The 15,024-nt window shown below is 45.4% G+C and overlaps 2 protein-coding genes across 18 annotated transcripts in view; one reads left to right on the forward strand and one right to left on the reverse strand.

The window, feature by feature from the left end:
• Positions 1-13,094, reverse strand: part of LOC130367541 (uncharacterized) — a 459,996-nt gene extending 446,902 nt beyond the window's left edge. For 4 of the 7 annotated variants that reach the window (XM_056569981.1, XM_056569985.1, XM_056569984.1 and 1 more), the window contains exon 1: positions 12,982-13,094. The gene's annotated coding sequence lies outside the window, so the exon portion shown is untranslated. The remainder of the gene's footprint in view (positions 1-12,981) is intronic. The other 3 variants (XM_056569988.1, XM_056569986.1, XM_056569990.1) reach the window with 3 other exon arrangements.
• Positions 3,739-15,024, forward strand: part of LOC130367542 (uncharacterized) — a 352,795-nt gene continuing 341,509 nt past the window's right edge. For 8 of the 11 annotated variants that reach the window (XR_008892098.1, XM_056570000.1, XM_056569996.1 and 5 more), the window contains exon 1: positions 13,025-13,117. The gene's annotated coding sequence lies outside the window, so the exon portion shown is untranslated. Of the gene's footprint in view, positions 3,815-13,024; positions 13,118-14,351; positions 14,387-15,024 lie in introns of those variants that run through there. The other 3 variants (XM_056570003.1, XM_056570002.1, XM_056570008.1) reach the window with 3 other exon arrangements.

A 15,024-nucleotide genomic window follows, 5' to 3' on the forward strand; every position in this document is an offset into this window, starting at 1 on the left:
AGATCATGTGAGACTTTTAAACAAGGGATTAAGCTTCTGTCCAAGCACAGTGATAGATTGGTTCGAACTTGAATTGGATTTTGCACAATTTCTCAGGAGATTGAAACTCAAGGTATGGTTTTCCAACAAGGAGGCTGCTGCCCCAGATGCGAGATCGGAGGGTGATAGGCAGACTAGCCTTAAAATTTGTGACTTTGGCTTAAGGAACACCAGTGAGTCTCATCCGAATGTTGTCTCCCATACTATAGAAACTTTTAGTGATTGTGTGAGACAAGATTTTTGTAAACTTAAAGAAATATCTATCAAGCTGAAACATGCTAACATTACACAGCAGGATATGAAATTGCTATCTGAGCTCGTCCATGACCGAGAGTTGGTCATAAAACCGGCCGATAAGGGCAGAGCCACAATAGTTATGGATGGAGCTCAGTATATCAATGAGGCTGAAAGGCAATTATGTGATGTCAATGTGTACCAGTGTGTCTCTAGGGACCCGAGGCCTGAGATTGAGGAGAAAGTTTGCAGGGTTGTAGAATATGGATTTACAGCAGGTTTAATTGATGATGATACGAAACAATATCTAACTACTTTTGCCTGTAACTCCTCTCCTCTATCTTTTACCCAAGGTCCACAAAGATCAGAGAAACCCACCAGGGAGGCCTATAGTTTCATGCCGAAATTCAGTCACCTCCTGGATCTCTATCTTTCTTGACAGCGTATTGAGAAGATTTGTGGTGGGTACAAAGTCATACATAAGAGATACTGGAGAATTTCTCGAAAAAATTTCTGCCATTACTGTTCCTGATGGGGTGCTTATAGAATCTTTTGATGTGGTGAGCCTCTACACTTCCATCCAGCATGATGGGGGGTGTAGAGGCGGTAAAAAGTGTACTTACCAATTCTGTTTTTTCCTTGAAAAAAGTGGATTTTGTCCCATTTCTTCTCAGGGTGGTCCTGGAGAACAATTACTTTATGTTCAATGACAAATATTACATTTAGAAGCAAGGGACTGCCATGGGGAGCAACATGGCGCCCACTTACGCAAATATCTACATGGCTCATCTAGAGGAGATGTCGATCTACGTATCCCACCATTCAGGCATATCCTGGGGTAGTGGACAAATATGGACGACATCTTCCTCATTTGGGCTGGGACAGAGCTGGAGTTAGAACAATTCCATTTGTTTTTGAAAACTGTGGATGACAGTATTAAATTTACTTTGACACACTCTACTAAAGAGATTAGCTTCTTGGATGTGAAGGTTATGGTCCATAACAATCGTCTAACACCTAATTTGTTTACAAAAGAAATTGACTGTAACACCCTCTTGACCTTCAGCAGCTGCCACCCCCGGGCTATGGTCAACAGTTTACCATATAGCAGATGCTGAAGGCCAAGAGGATTGTTCATGATGAGTGAAGACTTTCTATAGCGATTGACAAAATGGTAAATAACTTTCAAAAGAGGCGATATCTCAATGATTTGGTGCAGAAACAAAAAGAGAAAGTCTTGAGGGGTGATAGTAGACAAAAAAGAGCTACTTCCCTTAATCCACGAGTTCCATTTGTTACCACCTACAATGATTTGTCGGGTGATGTTGCCAGAATTATACACTGACATTGGCATCTAATCAGAGAGGGATTTAATATCAGTGACTTTGAGGAGTATCCACTTATGTCATATAGAAGAAATACCAACCTTAAGGATAGGTTGGTCAGGGCTGATATTTCTACCAATTCAGGGTGCACTCAGCGCTATTTGACATTGGCAAAGAAGGGTTATTTTCCCTGTAGGGGCTGCGTGAACTGTGGCCTGATGAATAAGGGCGACATGTTTACTCATCCCACTACTGGGAAGACATATACAATAAAATTCTACTTGACTTGTGACACATCGTATGTTGTTTATGTCCTTTGGTGCCCATGTGGTCTTCTCTATGTGGGGGAGACCACATGGGACCTGAAAACACGTGTCAGGATTCGGCAGACTGGAGGTGGATCCTCTGTGTCAGAGAGGGATTGGCGTGGACCGTGTCGGTGGACCGGTTCTAAGTTGCTACTGGTTTTCACCAGAGCCCGCCGCAAAGCGGGATGGTCTTGCAGCAGCGGTAGCAACCAGGTCGTATCCACCGGCAACGGCTCAACCTCTCTGACTGCTGAGATAGGCGCGGTACAAGGAATTAGACAAGAGCAGGGTTGGACGTAGCAGAAGGTCAGGGCAGGCAGCAAGGATCGTAGTCAGGGGCAATGGCAAGAGGTCTGGAACACAGGCTAGGAACACACAAGGAACGCTTTCACTGGCACAATGGCAACAAGATCCGGCAAGGAAGTGCAGGGGAAGTGAGGTATTATAGGGAAGTGCACAGGTGAAGACACTAATTAAAACCCATGCGCCAATCAGTGGCGCACCGGCCATTTAAATCGCAAAGACCCGGCGCGCGCACGCCCTAGGGAGCGGGGCCGCGCGCGCCGGGACAGCACAGACGGGAACGAGTCTGGTAAGCGGGTAAGCGGGTCCCGCATCGCGAATCGCATCCCGGCTGGGGACATTATCGCAGCGCACCCGGTCAGCGGGTCTGACCGGGGCGCTGCGAACAGGAGAACGCCGTGAGCGCTCCGGGGAGGAGCGGGGACCCGGAATGCTCGGCGTAACAACACGTATTAATCAACACTGGTATTCGATCAGAAAGAAAAAACTTGATCTTCCTGTGTCAAGCCATTATACTGAAAGAGGACATGGTGAACAGGAACTATGCTTTATGGTTTTAGACCACATTCCAGTATTAAAAAGAGGAGGTGATAGGCAGGCTGCCCTAAAAAAGTGTGAACTTAAGTGGATATACACACTCAATACTCTGAAACCTCACGGATTAAATGTTGAGTTTAAGACATCTACTAGGATCCTGAACAGGTAGACTCTGATGAGTACACCGGCAGGACGATTGCTGTATCTTTTTGGTATATTTTTGCACATTTAGTTGGATTATGTAGTTATTATTATAGATTATGTAGTTTTTATTATAGAAATCCATGTGAGGAGACGTCTTGCAACACTCATCTGATACGAAATATATAATTTTTTTCCCTTTTTTATGTTTTTTTTTTTTTTGTATTTCATATGGCTTCCAATAAAAATATTTTTTTACTGTGGCACCTATGCACTAACAGAGGGTTTCTGTGTTCAATATGCGTGTGGCATCTGGCATATCTACAGTGGGAATAGAGACTTGGATTTTTCTGGAGACCAGTAGAGAATAATATTCTATCAGCTAATTCTGCGAGCAGCAAGAGTATATGTGTGTGTACTGGTTCCTATGTGGCAGATGTACCGGTCTGGTCACTTCATTGTGACTAGACTGGGTGCTTCTGCCATGTGAGGATGTGGTAATACCAAGGCTGGCACACTGGACCTGTCACTTCATTGGGACGGAACCAGCTGCCTTTGAACGGTGTTAAACATAGTGAGTGACCTATGGATGTAAATAACAACATGGGGTTCATTCCTATTTATTCCTAAGTATGTATGTTGGTGCTGCTTAAAGTTCTATACATATTAGATAATCGCTACTTCAGGTGTATGGTCTTCTGTATTACAATGTAATATAGTCTGGCTACTTTTCCCACTTCAAAGATGGTGCCTGTGAGCCTTTACTGCAGAGTGCGCAGGCGCTTGTACACGGCGATTGTCTGAGAAACACACATGTCCTGGATTGTGTCATAGTGAGCCTGTTTGCGGCGCGCGCATGTGCAGCTGCGACGTTATGATGCCGGTTATACCGGTAATGGCGGCCATAGCAGTTTTTGATAGCATCTGGTGAGTGTTATGACATCTCCACCCCTTAATCAAATGATCGTTTTCTCAGATGTGTACATATGACGACCTATTAACTATTTATGGTAGTATCTGCTTTTAATATGTTTTTATTATTCACTAGCACTTTACCATATGTATTGTAACATTCTTTATGCACTATATGCACTTTTTATACACATGAAATATTGTAAAATTTTGATATTATTCATGTAATTGTTGCACTTCGGTACCAGTTGATTGGTACCCTTATTATATGTGTGTATACCCTTTGAATGGGCACTGCTTGAAAAAGACTGGGTGAGCCTAGTCGAAACGTCGCTTGCTGTGAAAACACTTTTTAATATGGAATAAACCACCAACTCTTTTCACCTTACTTTGTGTTCTGCGGAAAGATCCTTTTTTTGCTATATATGAGTTTACAAAACAGTGTTCAGATAGATTTAGCAATGTTACAATTTCCAGCATGCCCGGACACGATATGGATGTCTGGGCATGCTGGGAGTTGTAGTTTTGAAACAGCTGGCACACACTCCTGAGAGAGTGAGAGAGAGAGATTAGTGTTTACATACAAGTGTTTTAGAGAGTGTCTCTAGTTGTTGCAGAACTACAACTTCCAGCATAGCCGGACAGCAAAGGCCTGTGGGGAGTTGTAGTTTTACAAAAGCTTCCAATATAATGTTTGGAAAACACTGATATATGTGTGTGTACACATATAAATGCATATAGCGATGTAGAAATATTTATTAGATTATTATTACATCAACATCATTATACTCATGTATCTCCAAATAAATAAAGATCTGTGTGTGTATAAGTATGACATATAAAGATATACTCTTGGATATAAATCCGCTGGGGGAGCCCTGGGGAAATAGCAGGAGAAAAGTTGCTGCTTATTCTGTCTTTTTCTCTCGCTAATTCCATCTAAAAATAATAGCACCCGGCAGCCCCCAGAATAGTAAATCGGAGCCGCCGGGACCAGTTATTGCCCATTGCTCCCCGTTACAAGAATGACCATTAAATTCATCAGGAAAGAAAAACCTTTAATGGCTGTTCTCGATGGGTAGCAACAGCAGTGTGTAAGGGCCTTAGTGTGAGGATGGTGGGAGTGAGAAAACTGGCAGGATGATGGAAGTCAGGCAGGTAGGAGGATCAGAGGCCGCAGCAGCCAGTAATACAGAGCGGGGAGACGGAGGCAAGTACAAGTGGTCCCTCAACATATGATATTAATTGCTTCCAGGAGAACCATCATATGTCGAGTACATATGTCTATGTAAAGATGGTAATTGGTTCTGGGGCCTCGGAACCATTGTATGTTGAATACATATCTCTATGGGAAACAGCTAATTGGTTCTGGGATGACCATTGTATGTGGAGTGTATGGGGAGTGTTTAACAAACCAGGGTGCCTCCAGCTGTTGCACAACTACAACTCCCAGCATGCATGTACAGCCATTGACTGTCTGGGCATGCTGGGAGTTATAGTTTTGCAACAGCTGGAGGCACACTGATAGGGAAACATTGATGTATGGGGTGTATAGTGTGTCTATGTATTGTATGTGATGTGTGACATTGCATACAGTACTGTACAGTTCTTTAAATACCTTCAGGGGGGACAGAATGTCCTCCATTACCATCCTGCCGACTACAGCTCTATAGGAAAGGAAGGGGAGGGCAGCCAGCAGCTCATTGGATGCCTGCAGCAAGATGCTGCAGGCTATTGGCTATGGTTGCACTGGGGGGCGGGGCTTACACGGAGCTCACAGTGGAAGCCTGTGGACAGCATGTGAGTAACAGGAGGCAGAACGGGGCACACGGGGCACATTAAACAACTATCTGTCAGTTGCTTAAGTTGTCAGCGCTGTCAGATAGCTGTTTGTACGATGGCCCCGACACACAGCAGCATCATATGTCGATGCTGCCTTCAACATACGATGGGCTCTGAGAGGCCATCATATGTTGAAATGATCATATGTCGGGGCCATCATAAGTCGGGGGGTCACTGTAATATATATTGAAGAGTCGGTTTGGAAATGTCCGGAGACCTGAGGGGAGGAACGGAAGCAAATTTGCCTGGGGCACATTGAACTCCATCACACCACCCTCACCACCTTAGGATCGGGCGCGATGGTGGTGTTTTCCTCTGCCACAAAGAGCAGTGGCTGCTTTTAGTGGTGATGGGTAGCAGACATGCTGTGTCATACCACGCACTGGTTCAGAACCTCAATATTACAGCGCCATTTTGTAAAAGTTGGGGGCATCTGTTTCTACACCATGCACCTTTCGGTAAAATGACACACTATCTCTATTTTGTAGGTCCATAAAGGTTAAAATAATTCCCAATTTATATAGGTTATTTTTTGCTCTGTGATTTGTAATTTTTATAGGTACCATTTTTGTTTTGATGGGACTTTTCATTTGCTTTTTAGATATTTTTTATGGTATTTGAAGTGACCAAAAATGTGCAAATCTGGTTAGTGCACTATTACCACTTTTAATTTTGCCTAGGGCCACCCTAAGCGTAAAACCAGCCCTGGATAAGATGTTTAGCGGCAGAGTACCCCTTTAATCTGAAGCCATACTGCTGGAGTCTACTACCTGCCCAGTAACTGAACAACCATCAGAATATTGTCACCCAACCATTGTTTCACTGGGAGATCTGTTGTTCTCAGGTACTATGGGAATGTACCACCAGACATTAAAGGAGTAGTGCAGTGAAATATAACTTATCCCTTATCCAAAGTATGATCTGACCGCTGGGACTGCAGTCTGCCGGAAGCGGCCATTCCCACTCCCGCAGAAAGTCGCAGCCTACACTCCGTGAGGGGGTCAGCATGCCCCCTTTCAGCAGACTGCCAGGGCCCCATTCAGGAAATTGCAGGGGGTCCCAGCAGTTGGACCCCCCGCGATCTATAACTTATCCCCTTGAATATTTGGATAGGGGGAAAGTTATATTTCACTACAGAACTCCTTTAATTAAAAATAAATGATAGTTACAATGTTGGGAAATCTATCATTCTGGAGGATTAATGGAAATAAACCATCCAGTGATGGAAAATAAAAACAAAAATTACATTGTTGCAGCTGTTTACAGAAAGATATCAATAGATTCTGCAATACAAGTACAATCACTGGAAATAAATATAATTACCGTATTTATCGGGGTATACCACGCCCCCTCATTTTACCAAGGATATTTGGGTAAAAAAAGTTTTTTATCCAAATATCCATGGTAAAATGAGGGTGCGTGTGTGCGCGTGTATACCCCGATACACCCCCAGGAAAGGCAGCGGGAGAGAGGCCGTCGCTGCCCGCTTCTCTCCCCCTGCCTTTCCTGGGGTCTAGAGCCCTGCTACCGGCCCTTCTCTCCCCCTGGCTATCGGCGCCGCTGCCCGTTCTCTCCCCCTGACTATCGGTGCCGGCGCCCCATTGCCGGCGCCGATAGCCAGGGGGAGAGAAGCGGCGCCGACAGCCAGGGGGAGAGAAGGGGCAGCGGCACCCATTGCCGATGCCGCTGCCCCGTTGCCTCCCCCCATCCCCGGTTGCATAATTACCTGTTGCCGGGGTCGGGTCCGCGCTGGTTCAGGCCTCTGGTGTGCGTCCCCTGCGTCGTTACTATGCACGGCGCGGCGCACTGACGTCATGCGCCGCGCCGTGCAGCGCATAGCAACGACGCAGGGGACGCACACCGGAGGCCTGAAGCAGCACGGACCCGACCCCGGCAACAGGTAATTATGCAACCGTGGATGGGGGGAGGCAACGGGGCAGCGGCATCGGCAATGGGTGCCACTGCCCCTTCTCTCCCCCTGGCTATCGGCGCCGCTACCCCATTGCCGGCGCCGCTTCTCTCCCCCTGGCTATCGGTGCCGGCAATGGGGAGCCGGCACCGATAGTCAGGGGGAGAGAACGGGCAGCGGCGCCGATAGCCAGGGGGAGAGAAGGGCCAGCAGCAGCGCTCTAGACCCCAGGAAAGGCAGGGGGAGAGAAGGGCTGGCAGCAGGGCTCTAGACCCCAGGGCAGGCAGGGGCAGAGAAGCCGGCAGCGCAGGATGTCTCTGCACCTGCAAAGCCGCTGCAGTTCATTGATTTAAAGCGCCCGCTTTAAATCATTGAACTGCAGCGGCTTATCGGTGTATAACACGCACATAGACTTTAGGCTTAACATTTTAGCCTAAAAAGTGCGTGTTATACGCCGATAAATACGGTAGCTACCTTCTTAAGAACATAACTGATTATGGAGTTTAACCCCTTGGGGATGGAGCCCTTTATAATCCTAAGGACGGGAGCATTTTTTGCAAATTTGCTCTATCACTTTATGCATTAATAACCCTGGGATGCTTTTACTTATAAATTTGGTTCCGGGAATGTTTTTTCGTGACATATTCTACTTTATGTTAGTGGTAAATTTACATCGATACTTGCATCATTTCTTGAAAAATTCCAAAATTTCAGGAAAAATTTGAAAATGTAGCATTTTTCTAACTTTGAAGCTCTCTGCTTGTAAGGAAAAGGGACATGTCAAATATATTACATATTGATTTACATATACAATATGTCTAAGTTATGTTGACATTGTAAAGTTGACATGTTTTTACTTTTTGAAGACATCGGTGGGCTTCAAAGTATAGCAGCAATTTTACAATTTTTCCCAAAAATTTCAAAATCAGACTTTCAGGGACTAGTTAAGTTTAGAAGTGAATTTGAGGGTCTTTATGTTGGAAATCCCCTATAATGGACCCCATTATGAAAACTGCACCCCTCAAAGTATTCAAAATGACATTCAAAAAGTTTATTAACCCTTTAGGCGTTTCACAGGAATAGCAGCAAAATGGAGGAGAAAAATCCAAATTTTGTAATTAATTTTCTCTGGAGTAAGGAAATACCTCATATGTGGATGTAAAGTGCTCTGTGGGTGCACTAGAGGGCTCAGAAGGGAAGGAGCGACAATGGCATTTTGGAGAGCAAATTTTGCTGAAATGGTTTTTGGGGGCATGTCCCATATAGGAAGCCCCCATGATGCCACAACAGTAAAAAAAAAAAAAAAAACCCACATGACATACAATTTTGGAAACTACACCCCTCAAGGAACATAACAAGGGGTACAGTGAGCCCTAACACCCCACAGGTGATTGACGAACTTTGGTTAAAGTGGACCGTGACAATGAAAAATTTGATTTTTAACACTAAAGTGTTGGTGTTACCCCAAACTTTTCATTTTCACGAGGAGTAATAGGAGAAAATGCCCCTCAAAATTTGTAACCCCATTTTTCTCGAGTAAGGAAACACCTTATATGTGGATGTAAAGTGCTCTGTGGGTGCACTAGAGGGCTCAGAAGGGAAGGAGCGACATTGGGCTTTTGGAAAGCAAATTTTGCTGAAATGGTTTTTGGGGGGCATGTTGCATTTAGGAAGCCCCTATGGTGCTAGAACAGCGAAAAATACCCCACATAGCATATTATTTTGGAAACTACACCCTTCAAGGAATGTAACCAGGGGTACAGTGAGCCTTAACACCCCACAGGTGATTGACAAACTTTTGTTAAATTGGGACGTAAAAATAAAAAAATATTTTTTTCAATAAAATGCTGATGTTACCCCAAATTTTTCATTTTCACAAGGGGTAATAGGAAAAAAAAGTCCCCCAAATTTTGTATCACCATTTCTTATGTATGGAAATACCCCATATGTGGATGTAAAGTGCTCTGCGGGCGAACTACAATGCTCAGAAGAGGAGCGCCATTGGGCTTTTGTAGAGAGAATTTGGTTGGAATGGAAGTCGAGGGCCATGTGCGTTTGCAATGCCCACCCATGGTGCCAGAACAGTGGACCCCCCACAAGTGACCGCATTTTGGAAACTACACCCCTCACAGAATTTAATAAGGGGTGCAGTAAGTATTTATACCCCACTGGCAACAGTGGGCTGTGCAAATGAAATAGTAAATTTTTCATTTTTACGGGCCACGACTGTTCAAAAAATCTGTCAGACACCTGACTGTACACCTTATTAAATTCTGCGAGGGGTGTAGTTTCCAAAATGGGGTCACATGTGGGGGGGTCCACTGTTCTGGCACCATTGAGGCTTTTGTAAACGCACATGGCCTTCAATTCCAGCCTAATCCTCAGCCCAATGGCGCTCCTTCTCTTCTGAGCATTGTAGTAAGCCCGCAGAGCACTTTACATCCACATATGGGGTATTTCCACACTCAGGATAGGGGATAAGATGCCTGATCACGGGGGTCTCACCACTGGGGACCACCATTATCTTGCACGCCGCAGCCTGTTAAAATCAGTCCCCGGAGCGTGTTAGCTCCCGATCTGATTACTGCCGATCACGGGGCCGTTGTGGAGCGTTGTGACGTCAAGGCTCCGCCCCATGTGACATCACGCTCCGCCCCCTCAATGCAACTCTCGATTCTCGTACATGTGACTGGTATGAGGTAAGGATTAGGCATGGAGGAGCGGTCACCTGACAGGATTAGATGTATGAGGTAATGATTAGACATGGAGGAGCGATCACTTGACAGGATTAGATGTATGAGGTAATGATTAGACATGGTGGAGCGGTCACCTGACAGGATTAGATGTATGAGGTAATGATTAGACATGGCGGAGCGGTCACCTGACAGGATTAGATGTATGAGGTAATGATTAGACATGGAGGAGCGGTCACCTGACAGGATTAGATGTATGAGGTAATGATTAGACATGGAGGAGCGGTCACCTGACAGGATTATATGTATGAGGTAATGATGAGACATGGAGGAGCGGTCACCTGACAGGATTAGATGTATGAGGTAATGATTAGATATGGCGGAGCGGTCACCTGACAGGTTTAGATGTATGAGGTAATGATTAGACATGGCGGAGCGGTCACCTGACAGGATATGAGGTAATGATTAGACATGGAGGAGCGGTCACCTGACAGGATTAGATGTATGAGGTAATGATTAGACATGGTGGAGCGGTCACCTGACAGGATTAGATGTATGAGGTGATGATTAGATATGGCGGAGCGGTCACCTGACAGGTTTAGATGTATGAGGTAATGATTAGACATGGCGGAGCGGTCACCTGACAGGATATGAGGTAATGATTAGACATGGCGGAGCGGTCACCTGACAGGATTAGATGTATGAGGTAATGATTAGACATGGTGGAGCGGTCACCTGACAGGATTAGATGTATGAGGTAATGATTAGATATGGCGGAGCGGTCACCTGACAGGTTTAGATGTATGAGGTAATGATTAGACATGGCGGAGCGGTCACCTGACAGGATATGAGGTAATGATTAGACATGGAGGAGCGGTCACCTGACAGGATTAGATGTATGAGGTAATGATTAGACATGGTGGAGCGGTCACCTGACAGGATTAGATGTATGAGGTAAGGATTAGACATGGCGGAGGGTCACCTGACAGGATTAGATGTATGAGGTAATGATTAGACATGGCGGAGCGGTCACCTGACAGGATATGAGGTAATGATTAGATATGGAGGAGCGGTCACCTGACAGGATTAGATGTATGAGGTAATGATTAGACATGGAGGAGCGGTCACCTGACAGGATTAGATGTATGAGGTGATGATTAGACATGGCGGAGCGGTCACCTGACAGGATTAGATACACCTGTTCAGCAGACAGTATCACAAGAGAAGATTAGATACACCTGTTCAGCCCACAATATCACATATGACAGGATTAGATACACCTATTCAGCCCCCAGTATCACATATGACAGGATTAGATACACCTGTTCAGCAGACAGTATCACACATGACAGGATTGGAGACACCTGTTCAGCAGACAGTATCACACATGACATGCTTAGATACACCTGTTCAGCAGACAGTATCACACATGACAGGATTGGATACACCTGTTCAGCAGACAGTATCACACATGACAGGATTAGATACACCTGTTCAGCAGACAGTATCACACAGGACAGGCTTAGATACACCTGTTCAGCAGACAGTATCACACATGACAGGATTGGATACACCTGTTCAGCAGACAGTATCACACATGACAGGATTAGATACACCTGTTCAGCCCACAGTATCACCCATGACAGGATTAGATACACCTGTTCAGCAGACAGTATCACACATGACAGGATTGGATACACCTGTTCAGCAGACAGTATCACACATGACAGGATTGGATACACCTGTTCAGCCCACAGTATCACCCATGACAGGATTAGATACACCTGTTCAGCAGACAGTATCACACATGCCATGCTTAGATACACCTGTTCAGCAGACAGTATCACACATGACAGGATTGGATACACCTGTTCAGCAGACAGTATCACACAGGACAGGATTAGATACACCTGTTCAGCAGACAGTATCACACATGACAGGATTAGATACACCTGTTCAGCAGACAGTATCACACATGACAGGATTAGATACACCTGTTCAGCCCACAGTATCACCCATGACAGGATTAGATACACCTGTTCAGCCCACAGTATCACCCATGACAGGAGCAGATACACCTGTTCAGCAGACAGTATCGCACATGACAGGATTAGATACACCTGTTCAGCAGACAGTATCACACATGACAGGATTAGATACACCTGTTCAGCCCACAGTATCACCCATGACAGGAGCAGATACACCTGTTCAGCAGACAGTATCGCACATGACAGGATTAGATACACCTGTTCAGCAGACAGTATCACACATGGCAGGATCAGATACACCTGTTCAGCAGACAGTATCGCACATGACAGGATTAGATACACCTGTTCAGCAGACAGTATCACACATGACAGGATTAGATACACCTGTTCAGCAGAGAGTATCACACATGACAGGATTAGATACACCTGTTCAGCAGACAGTATCACACATGACAGGATTAGATACACCTGTTCAGCAGACAGTATCACACATGACAGGATTGCATAAACATGTTCAGCAGACAGTATCACACATGACAGGATTGGATACACCTGTTCAGCAGACAGTATCACACATGACAGGATTAGATACACCTGTTCAGCAGACAGTATCACACATGACAGGATTAGATACACCTGCTCAGCAGACAGTATCACACATGACAGGATTAGATACACCTGTTCAGCAGACAGTATCACACATGACAGGCTTAGATACAGTGGAGATAATGTACAGTCTATAATACTGACCTCACTGCTGATAAGAGGCTGCGGTGCACACAAGCTTGGAATCCTTCACCATACACACCTGCTATCAATCTGGGGGCGTGTCCTATGTGTACAGCTGAAGATCCCAAGATGGCCGCCCACCTCAGCCGTTTCCATGGTAATTCCCTCATAACATAATGACAGTATTTACAGCCCTAAGCCTTCTACAGGGGATTTACCTCATGTCCGCTTCTATTCTCCTCCTGATATGACAGAGACCATGTAGATGGAGGAATGTATAAGGGATTGATTAGACATGGCAGAGAGGTCACTTTACAGGATATGATGTAACAATTAGACGTGGCGGAGCGGTCACCTGACAGGATATGAGGTAATGATTAGACATGGTGGAGCAGTCACCTGACAGGATTAGATGTATGAGGTAATGATTAGACATGGCGGAGGGTCACCTGACAGGATTAGATGTATGAGGTAATGATTAGACATGGCGGAGCGGTCACCTGACAGGATTAGATGTATGAGGTAATGATTAGACATGGCGGAGCGGTCACCTGACAGGATTAGATGTATGAGGTAATGATTAGACATGGCGGAGCGGTCACCTGACAGGATTAGATGTATGAGGTAATGATTAGACATGGCGGAGCGGTCACCTGACAGGATTAGATGTATGAGGTAATGATTAGACATGGAGGAGCGGTCACCTGACAGGATTAGATGTATGAGGTAATGATTAGACATGGAGGAGCGGTCACCTGACAGGATTATATGTATGAGGTAATGATGAGACATGGAGGAGCGGTCACCTGACAGGATTAGATGTATGAGGTAATGATTAGATATGGCGGAGCGGTCACCTGACAGGTTTAGATGTATGAGGTAATGATTAGACATGGCGGAGCAGTCACCTGACAGGATATGAGGTAATGATTAGACATGGAGGAGCGGTCACCTGACAGGATTAGATGTATGAGGTAATGATTAGACATGGTGGAGCGGTCACCTGACAGGATTAGATGTATGAGGTAATGATTAGACATGGAGGAGCGGTCACCTGACAGGATTAGATGTATGAGGTAATGATTAGACATGGAGGAGCGGTCACCTGACAGGATTATATGTATGAGGTAATGATGAGACATGGAGGAGCGGTCACCTGACAGGATTAGATGTATGAGGTAATGATTAGATATGGCGGAGCGGTCACCTGACAGGTTTAGATGTATGAGGTAATGATTAGACATGGCGGAGCGGTCACCTGACAGGATATGAGGTAATGATTAGACATGGAGGAGCGGTCACCTGACAGGATTAGATGTATGAGGTAATGATTAGACATGGTGGAGCGGTCACCTGACAGGATTAGATGTATGAGGTAATGATTAGACATGAAGGAGCAGTCACCTGACAGGATTAGATGTATGAGGTAATGATTAGACATGGCGGAGCAGTCACCTGACAGGATTGGATGTATGAGGTAGCCTGATATTACTGTAAGCCCCCTGCCCATGTGAATGTACCCTTTACATTCACAGGGGGGGGGGGAATCTCCAGCTGTTGCAAAACTACAACTCCCAGCATGCACAGTCTATCAGTGCATGCTGGTAGTTGTAGTTTTGCAACAGCTGGAGGCACACGGGTTGGGAAACGCTGAGTTGGGAAACAGACAATGTTTCCCAACCAGTGTGCCTCCAGTTGTTGCAAAACCACAACTCCCAAACATTCTCAGGCATGCTGGAAGTAGTAGTTCGGCAACATCTTTAGAGCCAGATGTTGCCAAACTACAACTCCCAGCATGCTTGGAGTTGTAGTTTTGCAACATCTGGAGGACTACAGTTTGCAGACCCCTAATACAGTGGTTCCCAATCTGTGCCCTTCCTGATGTTGCAAAACTACAACTCCCAGTATGCCAAAACTGTCCAGGCATGCTGGGAGTTGTAGTTTTGCAACATCTGAAGGGCCAGATGTTACAGAACTACAACTCCCAGCATGCCTGGACAGTAAGGGCATGCTGAGGATGTGTAGTTTTGCAACATCTGGAAGGGCACAGTGTTCCCAAAACTG

The sequence above is a fragment of the Hyla sarda genome, chromosome 4, assembly GCF_029499605.1.
Source record: "Hyla sarda isolate aHylSar1 chromosome 4, aHylSar1.hap1, whole genome shotgun sequence".
In the NCBI taxonomy this organism is placed as follows: domain Eukaryota; kingdom Metazoa; phylum Chordata; class Amphibia; order Anura; family Hylidae; genus Hyla; species Hyla sarda.